Source organism: Tenrec ecaudatus, chromosome 5 (assembly GCF_050624435.1).
Source record: "Tenrec ecaudatus isolate mTenEca1 chromosome 5, mTenEca1.hap1, whole genome shotgun sequence".
Classification (NCBI taxonomy): Eukaryota; Metazoa; Chordata; class Mammalia; order Afrosoricida; family Tenrecidae; genus Tenrec; species Tenrec ecaudatus.
The window spans coordinates 29,630,314-29,644,865 of record NC_134534.1 but is presented as its reverse complement, the minus strand read 5'-3'; the positions used below and the strand labels follow the sequence as shown (position 1 = coordinate 29,644,865).

General features: G+C 42.2%; 1 pseudogene; it reads right to left on the bottom strand.

The window, feature by feature from the left end:
• Window positions 1–10,830: 10,830 nt before the first annotated feature.
• Window positions 10,831–11,177, bottom strand: LOC142448674 (methionine-R-sulfoxide reductase B1 pseudogene; annotated as a pseudogene).
• Window positions 11,178–14,552: the final 3,375 nt, after the last annotated feature.

The following is a 14,552-nucleotide window of genomic DNA, read 5'->3' as shown; positions in this document are numbered from 1 at the left end:
AGTAGGAAATCAGGGCCATCTAGGAAAACCACAACCAAACCATGTTCCCTTACTGCAAACATACGAGGGAACTTCAAGAGTGCACTGAAAATAGAATGAGAAGATCATGGATTTTTCCGTGAGCCTTGAGAAGTGCCCTTATATGAGATCCTTGCTTTAAAAACAACAACAACAAAAAAGGTGTGGGTGGGTGGGTGGGTGGAGAAGCTTTAGTGAGCTTGCTGGGGAGTCCAGGAATATTTTCCCCCTACCTACTGCAAGAGACAGTTATACAAACAGAATCAGGAATACTGCATGGCTGAAAGTCAGGAGATGTGTGCCCCCAGGTGGTTCACTATATTTATTCAATATATTTATTTATTCAATCTGCATGTTGAGCAAATAATCAGAGTAGCTGCATTGTATGAAGAAGTACACAGCATTGGGATTGGAGGAAGGCTTGTCAACAGCCTGCAACATACAAATGACACAACCTTGCTTGCTGAAAGTGAGGAGAACTTGAAGCACTAGCTGTTGAGCATCAAGGGTGGCAGCCATCACTGTGGGTCACAATTCTGTGCAAAGAGGAGAGAAATCTCACACTGATAATAATTTATAATCTATCAAGGGGTAATGAGGTGGGAGGGGCAGGAGTGGGGTAAAAAGAGGGACTGATACCAAGGGCTCAATAGCAAGTCACTGTCTAGAAAAGACTGATGGCAACATATGTAGAAATATACCTGAGACAATTGATGTATGGATGGTACTAAGCATTGTAAGAGCTCTTGATAAAATGATATTTTTAATTATCAAAATAAAAAGTTAATACAAATAAAAGAAAAATCACTGGGAGAAAAAGAGAGAGAAGAAAAATCCTCACAACTGGATTAATAGGTGACAACATGACGCATGGAGGAAAGAATGAAGTGGTCAAGGATTTTGTCCTGCTTCAGTCTGCACTCAATGCTCATAGAAGCAGCAGTCAAGAGACCAAACAGTACATTGTACTGGGGAGACCTGCTGCACAAGACCTCCTTACAGTGTTGAAATGCAAGGATGTTACTTTGAGCAAGAAGGTGAGCCTGACCCAAGCGCTGGTCTTTTCAAACTCTTCATATGCTTGGGAGAAATACAGGCTTTCTATCCCATTAACAGTTGGTCTCAGAAGCAGTTCTGAGCAGTTCTCTCCTGTCCTGTATACAGGGAACTATGAGTCAGCATCAACTCAATGGCAGGGAGTTTATTTTGTTTTGCCTTTTATTATATGCAGGTTGGACATTGCATAAGGAAGACTGAAGAAAAATTGATGTATTTGACCTATGATGTTATCAAACAAAATGTAAAGCACCAATTGAAGCACTGCTTAAAGAACAAGTAGCTCTGTCTTAGAAGTACAGTCAGAATGTCTCTTAGAAGCAAGAATGGCAAAACACTGCCTCACATAATGCGGGCATGTCGTCAGGAGAGACCAGTCCCTGGAGAAGGGCCCCTGGTTTGGTAAAGTAGAAAGGTATTGAAAAAGAGGAAGAACACTGGCAAGATGACTGCAACAATGGGTCAAATATCACAATGGTGAGGATGAGGCGGGCTGGGCTGGGCTCTGCTGCGCGTCAGGTCACAATGACTTGGAACCAACTCAGCAGTACCTAACACTCACAGCAGGCAAAGCCTGTCATCAGAAAGCACCAAATGTAAAATAGAAGTGGTCATCATAGACAAAATGCAATAATTAAAAATGAGCCCTTCCCCAAGAGACCAGTCCATTAAAGATTCCATAGACCATGTCTTTAATGACCAGTCATAAAAATTGTATGTAATGTAGCCAAAGCACTATTCAGTGTAAAGTCTACAGCTCTGAAGACATAGATTAATAAAGGAAAGAAAAAGAAAAAAAACTAATCAAATAAACTTAGTCATTTACATCTCTTCCCGTTTAAACATGTTCTACTTAGAATAAACCCATGAATGTATGACCCCTAGTAGAAATATTCTTTGACTAATGCTCATATTTCAAAAAATTTCAAACAATTCTCTTTGAATAAAGAGATATTACCGAATAAGGAACTACAGCAATGACTTTACACTCTCCTCACCCCCAGAATGCATGTGCCTCTCTGTGTATTTAAAAATTTAGTGTAATTAAACAAAAATCAATGCAGCTTATATAATTGTACTTGAAAAACAATGCACTTGTGTGAACAAGTGATTTAAAGTCAAGTGACATATAGAGAAAAAAGGTCATTTAAACATTTTTGGTATAAGGTGTTATAATACACTTCAAAGATATAATTATTCAATTGTAGTACTGCATTTAAAAAATATTTTGGTACAAAGCCAAAAACCATATTATTAAATAACCTATTAAAGTAGAGTCGACATAGTCAGACAATAAATTTTGAAAGAGATATAATAAAATTTTATATTAAAGACAAGGAAATAAAACTCAAAGAACAATGCTTTCAAGTTTGATTGAGTATGAAAAAAATCAAATTAGAACTTTTCTATATATAAAAATGAAGGCTAAGTAGATTAAAGAGTTAAATGTAGAAAATAAAGTCATGATGAGGAAGGGGCAGGAGGAGGAAACCATGTTTGATCTTTAGGAGTAAAGATCCTTTCTCAGCACAGGAAAGATAAACTGGGCTTTAAAGAACTTTGATAGCCATGTGTACAAAAAATAAGCACACAGATTAGCACAAAAGTAACATAACCAAATATAAAAGAAAAATGATAAATTGAGGGAAAATGTTTGCAACAATAGACAAATAATCAATTACCAGAGCATAGATTTAGGGCTCCAATATACAAATAGATGTTAAATACAACATATGAACATAATTCAAAGAAGAAATTAAAGTATTAAACTTGAAACCATGTTCTACTTTACTACTAATCCAAAGTGCTAAAATTTTAAATAAAATTTTAAAAAGATAATCCGTCTTCATGAGGGTGAGCAGAGTGAACACTTTGGTGTGCTTTCTGTGAGCGTGGAAAGTCATTTGTTAACACAGCAAGCAGAAACATAATCGTCATGCTTATTGAAGTTTTACTGATGATCCTTGAAGTTTCTATTGTTTATATGACTGTTTAACAACAGAGAAGAAATTAAATACATTAAATATTCACCCATGAAAATGCATTCTGAACTGAGATTTGACAACATATTCTCACTCTCCTGCTAGTGAAAAATACAGGTTATAAATGTGTCTGCACAGTCCTTTCTCAATTTTGTAGTAATAACAAGATAAACAATAGAAGTTTGGTGACACATACAATCAGGAAAAAATACTGAAAATATATATACTAAATGTTTTGTCTCAATGTTGCATTAGTGCTCACAAACGCTATCAGGTCGTGTGGGGTTTCCAAGCCAGTCTTCTCTCTCCCTGTACAAATCCGATTTAGGTCAGTTTAAGGTGCTGAGTGTAAATCTCTTCTATATGCTGGAAAATGTAAAAAAAAGTTTCCAAACACAGATTTTTCCCCTGAGTCCCTCATGTATGTCATATATCTCCCTCCTCCCGGATGCTAATTCCCATCTCAAATTCTATGCATAAAACAAGAGCTCTTGCTCTTTCTTGTAAATTTTGCCCCTCCAAAATTTCTTCATTATCTGTAAACGACATGGCCATCCATCAAGTCCAGATGTTATCCTTTGTGTCTTCCTTTTTGCAACTCAACTTAAAATGTATTAGTAAACCTAGCAATTGTAACTCAGGCCTATTCTTGGCTCTATTTACATGTCCACCATGACGTATCCACTACCATCATCATCTGGTCTATGTTACCATCATCTATAAGAATTTCTATTTGAATTCTTTTAATCCACTTTATTTCTCTACATTGTAGTCTCTATAGAACATTCAAGAAGGCTCTATCTTTCTTTTTCCTTCTCTCCTCCCCACCCCCTCTCTAGTTTATTTTCATTTTAAAACACTTTGGAAATACAGGAAAAGTACAAAGAATTCCCATATCTCCAGATTTCCTACCCAGGAGCATTTTACCACATTCTATTATCCTTATCCTCTTACACAATTGCATATAGGCATATGACATCTAAATGTAAATAAAGATAGATAACATTTTCAATAGTTCTATTTTCCTAAGTATCACCTGAGAGGCAGTTGCAGGAATATACATATTTATCCCTAAAATATCATTATGTATTTATAGGACACATATACATGATCTCAGTTAACTACAATCAAGAAATGAACACTAATACAGTATCATTATTTAATCTACAGACCTTATTCAAATTTGGTCAATTGTTCCAGAAATCCTTTTCATAGAAACCATTTTGTTCCGCACCAGGAACTAGACTAGAGTCACACTTGACCTTATGTGATCATAGTGCTCTGGCATGCTTTGTTCTGCTGGAAAGGAAGGAAGCTTCTTAAAAACTGAAGAGGACAGTCGGAACCTACTAGTGCCAGCCTACAGACCTGCAACAGCTCAGATCCTGGAGATTTTGAGCACCAATTCCACTAAAATTCAATATGAGACCATACGAAGAAACCTTTAAAACAAATATAAAACTACAGGAAAGAAAAGAGAACCCTATCTCTGTCAGTCACTAAATATGAAAGAAACTAAACTTTAAAATAATTTGTTTCCATAAAAGAGTCTTCTAAGTATGATAAAACTAGTGTGGGAGAGTATGATTAGAGAGAAGATACTAAAAAAGACAGATACAAAACACAGTAGCAGAGCTAATGTCTCTCATAGAAGAGACAGATACAGATCTGCCACAGAAGGAAATGTTCAGAAGTCTGCTCACAGTAATACAGGAGCTAAGGGAAGCAACCCAGAATAAGGATGCAACGATAGAAGAGATGAAGTCCACAATAGAGGGGATGAAGTTCACAACAGAGGGGATGAAATCCACCCACCAAAGTGAACTGCAGGAGCTAAGAGAAGACGTAGCAGAAGCCACACACAAGGTCACAGAAGTTATGATTAGGCTTGAGGAGGCAGAGAACCATATCAGTGATCTTGAGGACACTCAAACAGACCTAAGCAAGCGAGAAAGACAGTCGGATAGGAAAATTAAAGAAATAGAAAACAGCCTGAGATTAATGACAGATACTATGAAGAGGAATAATATTCGAATAATCGGTCTACCTGAGCACAACACAACACACAAGTGGACAGCCAAGATAGCAAAGGAATTTATAGAAGAAAATTTTCCCATCCTAACAAGGGAGAACCAGACATTCATACAGGAAGCAGAAAGGGCTCCAGCTAAACTAAATCCCAAGAAAAACACACCAAGATCTATAATAGTAAAAATATCCACCTTAGAGGAAAAAGAAAATTTTACGAGCAACAAGAGAAAGGAAGACAGTCACATACAAAGGAGTCCAGGTAAGAATATCCTCAAACCTATCAGCAGATAGCATGAAGAGGAGGAGATAATGGAGCAACATCTTCCAAAAGCTGAAAGAAAAAATGACTTCCCCAGAATCCTGTACCCTGCCAAGTTATCCATTAAGATAGATGGTGAGATAAGGGTCTTCCAGGACAAGGAAAGACTCAAAGTATATGCTGCAAGTTACCCGACCCTCTGGAAGATACTGGCTGACTCACTATGGCCAGAGGATCAACCTCCACCAAGAACAAACAGGAGACCACCATGTAGCCCATCTCCATCTAGAAGCCAACATGCCAGCAACAATTACCAGGACAACAGGGTCTCAGAAGGAAAAGAAGACAAGATAGAAACTCTCCACTCAAACACAGCACACTAATATGAAGGGAGATAGGTAAAGACCCCAAACACAAAACAGGGTATGGCAACTATGAATCCGCAGATAGTGATAAACTGGATTCCAATGGACTCAACTCATACTTTAAAAGAAAGAGGCTTGAGGACTGGCTCAGAAAACATAAAAGTTGACACCAATCCTCCACAAAGTATTACATGACATAGAAGAGATGAAAAACTCCCAAACTCATTTTACGAAGCCAGCATTACTTTGATACCCAAACTAGGCAAAGACCCCACGGGTATAGAGAATTATAGACCAATATCTCGAATAAACACAGATTCAAAAATCCTTAACAAAATATTGGCCAATAGAATACAAAAGTATATAAAACATATCATCCCCCACGACCAGGTAGGTTTCATCCCAGGAATGCAGGAATGGTTTAACATGCGAAAATCCATCAATATTATACATCACATCGAGAAGAAAAAGGATAAAAACCATATGATAATATCCATAGATGTAGAAAAAGCATTTGACAACATCTAGCACCCATTCCTCATCAAGACACTCATGAAGATAGGATTGGCAGGTAAACTCCTCAAGCTTATACAAGCTATCTATGAAAGACCGACGGCCAACATCATAGTCAATAGAGAAAAGACAAGAACAATCCCACTGAAAAAAGGGTATAAGACAAGGATGCGCCCTGTTCCCGCTTCTATTCAATATAATTTTGGAGGTTCTGGCTAACAACATAAGACAGCGGAAGGACATCTAAGGGAGAGGAGGAGGTGAAACTATCGCTATTTGCAGACGACATAATCCTGTACATTGAAAACCCCAAAAGCTCCACAGCTGAAGTACTTACAGCAATAGAGGAATATGGAAGAGTAGCAGGATACAAGATAAATAAACAGAAGTCAGTAGGTTTTCTATACACATTGTATGGGGCCATGGAAGAGGGGATTAAGAAGGAAGTACCCCTCACAGTAGCTAAGAACAAACTGAAATACCTAGGAATATATTTAACAAAAAATACTAAAGATTTTTTTAATATTTAAATATATTTAACAAAAAAATACAAAAGCGACCTCCACAAATGGAAGAACAGCCCCTGCTCATGGATTGGAGGGCTCAACATAGTAAAGATGACAGTCCAGCCTAAAGCACTTTACAAGTTTAATGCTATACCAATTCAAATATCATCAACCTTCTTCAAAGAATTGGAAAAACTGACCCCTAATTTCATATGGAGAGGGAAGAAACCCAGAACTAGCAGAGAATTCGTCATGAGGAAGGACACAGTTAGAGGACTTGCCTTACCTGATTTTAATGCCTATTACACAGCAACAGTGGTCAAAACAGCATAGTACTGGCACAACGACAGACACTCAGACCAGTGGAAAAGAATAGAAAGCCCAAGAGTAAAATCATCAGCATATAGACAACTGATCTACGACAAGGGTCCCAAAACCATCAAGTGGGAAGTGGATGCCCTTTTTAGCAACTGGTGCTGGAAACAATGGATATCCAAATGTAGAAATATGAAACAAGATGTTTACCTCACCCCATGCACAAGAATAAACTCTAGGTAGATCACAGACCTAGAAGTTAAACCCCAAATCATCAGGACCATCAAGGAGGGAATTGGCACTAACCTCAGAGCACTGGCCCAGGGAGCTCATAGGTTCACTACAATAGGAAGGGTACACACGGGTGAACTGGAAATTGACAAATGGGATTTAATAAGAATAAAACACCTGTACATCTCGAAAGACTTCACCAAGAGGGTGACAAGACAACCCACAGACTGGGAAAGGATTTTTAATAATGACACATCAGACAAAGGGCTCATTACTAAAATCCTGACCTGCAAAATGAGGAAACCAGTTAACCCCCTAAGGAAGTGGGCAAAAGAACTGAAAAGAACTTTCACTAGGGAGGAGAATATGGCCAATAAGCATATGAGAAAGTGTTCCAGGTCCTCAGCCATAAGAGAAATGCAAATCAAAACAACCATGAGATACCACCTAACACCCCTGAGGCTAGCCCAAATCGGCAAATCGGAGAGCAACAAGTGTTGGAGGGGCTGTAGTGAAGCAGGAACCCCCCTCCGCTGCTGACGGTCATGTAGATTTGTACAACCACTGTGGAAAGCAATCTGGAGATACTTAAAGAAAATAGAAATTGATCTACCTTATGACCCAGCCATCCCTCTACTGGGCATTTACCCGGTGGAAGCAGCAAATAAAACACAACCAGTCATATGCGCTCCAATATTTATTGCAGCACAATTCACAATCGCAAAGACTTGGAAACAGCCTAAGTTTCCATCGATAGATGAGTGGATTAGTAAACTTTGGCTCATACGCACAATGGAGTACTATGCAGCACTGTAAAGCATGGACGAGCACATGAAACATGTTATTTCGTGGGAAGAGCTGGAAGGAATTATGTTAAGCGAGGTAAGTCAGACTCAAAAAGACAGGTATAACATGAGTCCCCTGAGGTAAGTACAATCAGCATGCCAGGAATAGAAGAATAAATATCTATCTCGCAATAAACGGGTGGAAGCATAGATAGTTGGAGGGAGGACAGGCCGCATTAAGGGAGGTTCATGAGAGCCCAGCATAAAGAAGGGGAAGTGGGGCAGGTGGATATCTTCCCTCCTGTTCTTAGAGGAGAATCTGAACCCCTTCCCACGCTGACACAGCTGTGTCACACAGTGACCGCCTTCCTCTTCGTCCTTGCTGCCGAAGGCGCTTGCTCACTTCCCAACGGGTTCCAGCTGCCTTGAGCTGCTTTCTGCCTTTAGTCACAGCTAGCTCTTTCTTTTTAAAACCATCTTCAGTGGCCGCTTCATTTCCAGCTGCTTTCCTCTGCTCTACCTGGGGTCTAGGATTCATTTGGCAAGCTTGTTACTCCTTTGTGTGACAACCTTGTTCTTACCCTGGTCACACATCTTCAGAAAGGCCTTCCCTAACCACCTATCTAAAAGCAACCATTCATGTAGTTGCTACATCAACATTTTGTATGTATTCATAAAGTTAGATTGGGGAAGGGAACGCGAGCTCACCTTGGGCGCACGGAAGAATTACGACCAGTTGAGATGCAAACACTACAACAGGAGTTTTATTTGCTAGCTGGAGCTAGGGCCTTTTTCCCTACACTGCCCTGCACAGCGGGATCTTGCATCCAGAAGGGAATCAGCCCAGTGTTGCTGTTCTTTAAACTTATTGGAAAAAACTTCTGGCATCAGCGTTGTCCAGTGGTGGTTGGCGAGTAGTTCCACGCATATTCTCTTGACTGGTCAATTGGGGATGGTGGTCACTGCTCCCTACTGGTCAGTCTGGGACAGATGATGCCTTCTCTGACAGAATTACCTCAGTGTCCAGGAACCTGAAATTAGAGCTTAAGTCTGCCCCAGACTTTGGTTTTATAAGGCCTGTCATGGTGCTGGTGCCGGCAGTTGTAAACCAGGACCCCACAATAGCACATACCAGGATTGATAACAATTACACTTGGTAACAATTACCTGATACGGGTCTGTTTTAAGCTCCATGAAGATGTAGACGTGACCATTGTCGTGTGTCATCAAGTCAATCCTGACTCCGAGTGGCTCAGTAGGAGCCTGGGCTCTATAATTTGTCTCAGGGGTCCTCAAACTTTTCAAACAAGGGGCCAGTTCACTGTCCCTCAGACTGTTGCAGGGCTGGACTATAGTTTTTGTTGTTTTTTTTTAAACTATGAACAAGTTCCTATGCACACTGCACATTTATTTTAAAGGTGGAGACAGACCCAGTCATGGACACGGCAGCCTGCTGGGGCTCCTTGCTTTATTAGTTTCCAGCCGATCAGTCCAGAAAGTTGGAGAGGGTGAGGTGGGAGAGGGTGAGGCCGCCACCAGGAGCTCTGGACATACTCTCCTGGGGCAGGCTTGGCAGGCACAGACTGTGGGACAAGATCTGCTAGGACCTACCGCGGACTGGTAGGAAGACCATGGATCAGTGGCTGCTCTCCCACACAGATGGAGACCTGGGACTCAGGGGTTTTGCCATGGGCTTGCATGCCCCAGCAGGTCACAGACCATCAGTGCCCTGGTGAGCCTGGAAGGATTTGACGAGAGCGACTCATGCAGTGACCGGGCTGGAGCCGCCAACTGGGACATGGCCTTGTAGTGGTTGCATCTGCTCACACAACTTAAGGGGTCAGCACCAGCCCTGGTGAGGCCTGGAGCCTCTTTGGGAATTGGGGCTCAGAGGGGTGAGACCAGACAGGCAGGGAGGGGCCCCCAGTCTGAGGAGAGAAGCCAAGGGTGTTATGTCTTTCATGACACAGACACTCTAAGATCAGAGTCCCAGCCTCGAGTCTTGGAGGCCAAGATGCAACAGCCCTCGGCCCCATCCTGGCACAGGGGGTAGGGTTGTCAGGAAACACCACCACACCACACCACATCACCCTATCCGGCTCTCTGTGGGGAGAGGTCAAACGCTTACAGACATCCTCCCCAGGGTAGTTAGTCACCAGACTACAGGGTAGGCCTCTAGAGCGATTAGTCAACCAGACTATATGGCAGGCCTCACTCCCTGCTACTGGGGACAATAAATTATTCCTCCTTGAGGCCTGTGACCAAATGTTCTCACCCTACCAATAATGATCTCTATCAACTGAGTCAGGGAACAGGCCAAACTGACTCTGTGACCTGTATTGCATGTATGTCCCTAGACCACCCCCTCTCATTACTGTATTACCTATGGCACAACCCCTCCCTGTGATGTATGTACTCACCTGAAATTAGGGGGCTTGCATGTCCCTGGAAAATATAAGAAGCTTGGGCTAGCATTTAAAGGAGACTCTCTCCCTCCACGCGGACCATCGAGCGGGGCAGAGGTGAGCATGCTACCATGAAGCGTGTCCGACTCCATTTATTTCAATACTTCACTTCTATCTCTCATGCTCTCTGTAACTTTACTATGATCTTTACTTATTATCGCTGTACAATTGCGCCTACCAGACCAGTAATGATGTGTTAAGGGGCTGGCTTCCCCTGACAGCCCTCCCTGCCTGAAGGTCAGTAGGCAGTAGTTCTCAAGGGGGGTGACCAACGCCTGCGGCTGCTTGGGGTCGGGCTGCCCGCTTACTTCCCCTGAGAGGCAGATTTATTGCCTTTAGGGATGAACTTCAGGGAGCTGCTGAATATTCAGAAGCGGGACTGCCCTCGCTTGGGGCCATCATCGAGGAAGTGGTGGCCAAGCCCCTGGCACATTTACCGCAGGCCGCCTTAAAGGCATAGGGCTGATTGCGCTCGGGCCGCTTGGCCACGCTGTCATCGTGGACGGTCTCCGTGGAGGCTGGCCGCGGCGACCAGTGCTTGTACTTGGAGCGGCTGGAGAACAGCTCGTCGCCGCACTTGGCACACACGGAGACAGCGGGTTCAAAGTGATTCTGGAAAACCTCGCCCCCGGAGAAGCTGCAGGAAGACATAGTGCTACCAGGTTCCCATCCCGCTCTCACACTCCGGCAGCTCGAGTGCACCGACCCCACTGCATGTATCTTATTTTGAAGTAAAAAAAATAAAATGGGCAAAAACACCTGGCGAGCGGAATAAATGTCCTCGGTGAGCCACAAGTGACCCGTGGACCATAGTTTGAGGACCTCTGATCTGTATGATAGAGAGTCACCAGGTCTCTGCTCTCGTGGAGTAGTTGGTGGCCTTGAACCCCCAACCATTTGGGTAACAGCTGAGGGGCTAGCCATTGCAACACAAGGGACCCTTCATTGAAGGCTTATTTACCAGAAAACAAGCCTGGTTTGTGCTAGTATCTCTGATATCACTATGGGATCAACCTGGAACCACCAGTTGCCCCATGGGAGAAAGCCCTCTCTGAGTTGGAATAAACTCAATGATAAGGATTGTATGTTTGTGTGGGGGTGGGGTGGGGGGGGTGGGGGGGTGCTATTTACCCAGGGATCTTGGTGGTGCCGTGGTTTAAGCTTGGGCCGGCTAACCGCACATTTGGTGATCCCAGTCCACCAGGTTCTTTACAAGAAAAAGAAGAGCGGTCAGTTTCCGTAGAAAAGCCTCCGAAGCCCTATGGAGCACTTCTGCTCTGACCTCTGGGTTTGCTGTGAATCAGAATAAACGCATTCAACTACTAACTAGACGGCTGGTGGTTTGTGTCCGCCCAGAAGGGTCTGGAAGGCCTGATAAGCCACTTCCTAAAAGGCAGCCCTTGAAAATGCAATGCTTCCCATTTCTACTTTCACACACGTAGGGGCTCCATGAGCCCTACCAGTTCATAGTGGCGGTGGTAGCTTGGGAAACTGCTAATGTGGGAGGTTTGAGAATATCAAATTTGAGATCTCTATAAGAAATCTCAGTGCAAATTCTTAAAAGGCATTTGGAAACAGTGCTGAGACACAAGCAAAAGACTGGAATTAGAAAAAACGAGAGGATTTAATGACATTCTAGACCGTTTGTGAGCCAGAGTATGCTTTGATCTGAACATGTAACATAATCCCAACTGCCCTACATTGATTGTCCTTGAAACACAGGGATGTCAAAGCTACTTGCATTGCTTTTGAAATCTTTCTAACCCAACAAGAAAAATGGTCCTAAAAGCACTCATTCCTGACCAAGAAACTACCTGAGCGAAATGTTTGGTGATCTCTAATCAGCCCATGAAATATACCTATCTCTTGATTGGCATTGATGTTCATATGTGAGGATAACTGAAAAGATACTGTTACTAGGGCTCCAATTCATACATGCACAGGCTTACTCCAAAGGAAACATGTCTAAACGTGTCTGGCAATCAATAAGTGGCTGCAGATAAGTTCTCTCAATAACATACTTGTCCAGGACTTCTTAGATTGCCTATGAAAGCAAAAAAAAAAAAGCCAATCAAAACAGTAGCTTTGGGAGAGATTTGCTAGGCCAATTAAATTCAAGGCAGAGATATCAACTGAAAAGATGACTGTTTGAGAGATTCCTAAAGGGTGATGCTGATAGATTTTCTCTAAGGACAAGAGCATCATGGGGCCTAATCACGAAGAAGTTTTAAGAAAATTGAAGACTGCATGGTGAGAAAAAGGGCAGGGAAGTTTTCCAAGCATCCGGGGCAATGCGCCTGCTCATTCGTTGTGGGTCTCAGGGCTGCCCTATGAGAATTTCACTGGGAAACCTTACCCCATCGACCCTCCAGCCTCCTATTGCTACTTCAGACTTCTTTTTTGTTCCCTAAATTCAAAAAATGTTTAAAAGGATTTGAGTCTCTCAGGAATGGCAAAACAGTCATTTTGATGTGGTGTAAATCAAAGAGCACAGAAATCTTCGGGGAAAAGTTATAGAGATGGAGATACCACATTTAGAATTACATAGACCCAGGTAGAAGCTATGTCAAGAAACAATTGCTTCACATTTTACTATGTTTGTTTAATGAATGTTTCTCCAATTTTATTGCAATACTTTTTTATTTACCTTCATATGCGTTTGGCTTTCCGAGCTCACCTGTTGCCATTATCAGCTAACATAAAATCTTACCTCCTACGGGAAATTGAAGTCTGCTTTTATTTTTTATAATCTAAAAAATAATCCCCAATAGTTGTTTGGTCAACCCTTATACTTGGTAGGCTTTTTTCCACGGTAGCCAGGTAGCCCATAGAAACTGCACTCATGTTGGTAGTTAGTCGCAGCTGACAGCCTTCCTGTGTACTTGCTAGTCAGGGCAGAAAGAAAGCGCTATTGGTTGTGATTATTTATCTCACTGCCAAAAGTCCACGGAGTTGTGGCCGAGAGCAGGTGCCCTACTGGGTTTCTGATGAGTTTTATCAAAAAGAGGATGCTTCTTCTATGTGCCAGGCCCAATTAGAAACAGACCTTCTTCCTTCTCTCCTTTCTGTGTTGAAGTGGAACTTGAAAAGCAGGGACTCGGGTAGTGCTTGTCTCCGCCTTTCATTTCCACGGTTTATTGTTAAACCAATTTTTTAAAATACAAAGTTCTAGAATGTTGGGGGATTTTCAAATTTCCATTGTTCTTACAGAAACGGAGTTCATAACTGACCTCATAATCTACCATTCTGGTGGTTGTTGAATGGATTCTGACCCATATTGACCCCATGGATGTTGTGGTCAAACTTTGCTCTACTGGGCTTTTAAAAGTTAATTTTTGGAAGTAGATCATAAGGTCTTTTTTTCTTCTTCTGAACCAGCACTGGGTGATCTGACCCTCCAAAGGTCTGATTAGTAGCTGGCTGTATTAATGGCTTCCTCCACCTAGGGACAGTTTACACCTTACACTACCCCAAAGCTAAACCCATTGTTATCCAGTCAATTCTGAACACAGTAGAACTTAAGTGTTCCAAGTCTATAAATTTGTATTGAAGAAGACATCCATAGGGGGTTAAAATGCTGCCCTTCTGGTTAGCAGCCAAGGACTTAACCCTGTGCCACGAGGGTTCCTTGATTTTATAATAAAGGAGTTACAATTTGGGACCCACAGAGTTTGCAGTCTTCTTCTGATTGGGAACCAATGCTTACATTGTTACTGTTTTGAGGTTGGATTTGATCTCTTCAATGTGGGCACAATACTGATTATTCCCTACTGTTCCACATGGTTTTCAAGGAGTCCTTGTAGTGCAATGGTTAACATGCTTGGCTGCTAACTCAAAGGTCAGTGGTTCAAGCCCACCAGCTACTCCCTGAGATAAAGAGGAGGCAGAGTCTCTCAAAGCACTTACAGTCTTGGAGACCCTACTCGGTCTAATCGGGTTGCTAGGAGTTAAAATGGACTTGACTTGGGTTTCGTTTGGGTCAGCTTATGTAAGGTTGTCAAGTGTTCCTAAGCCATAATAACAGCA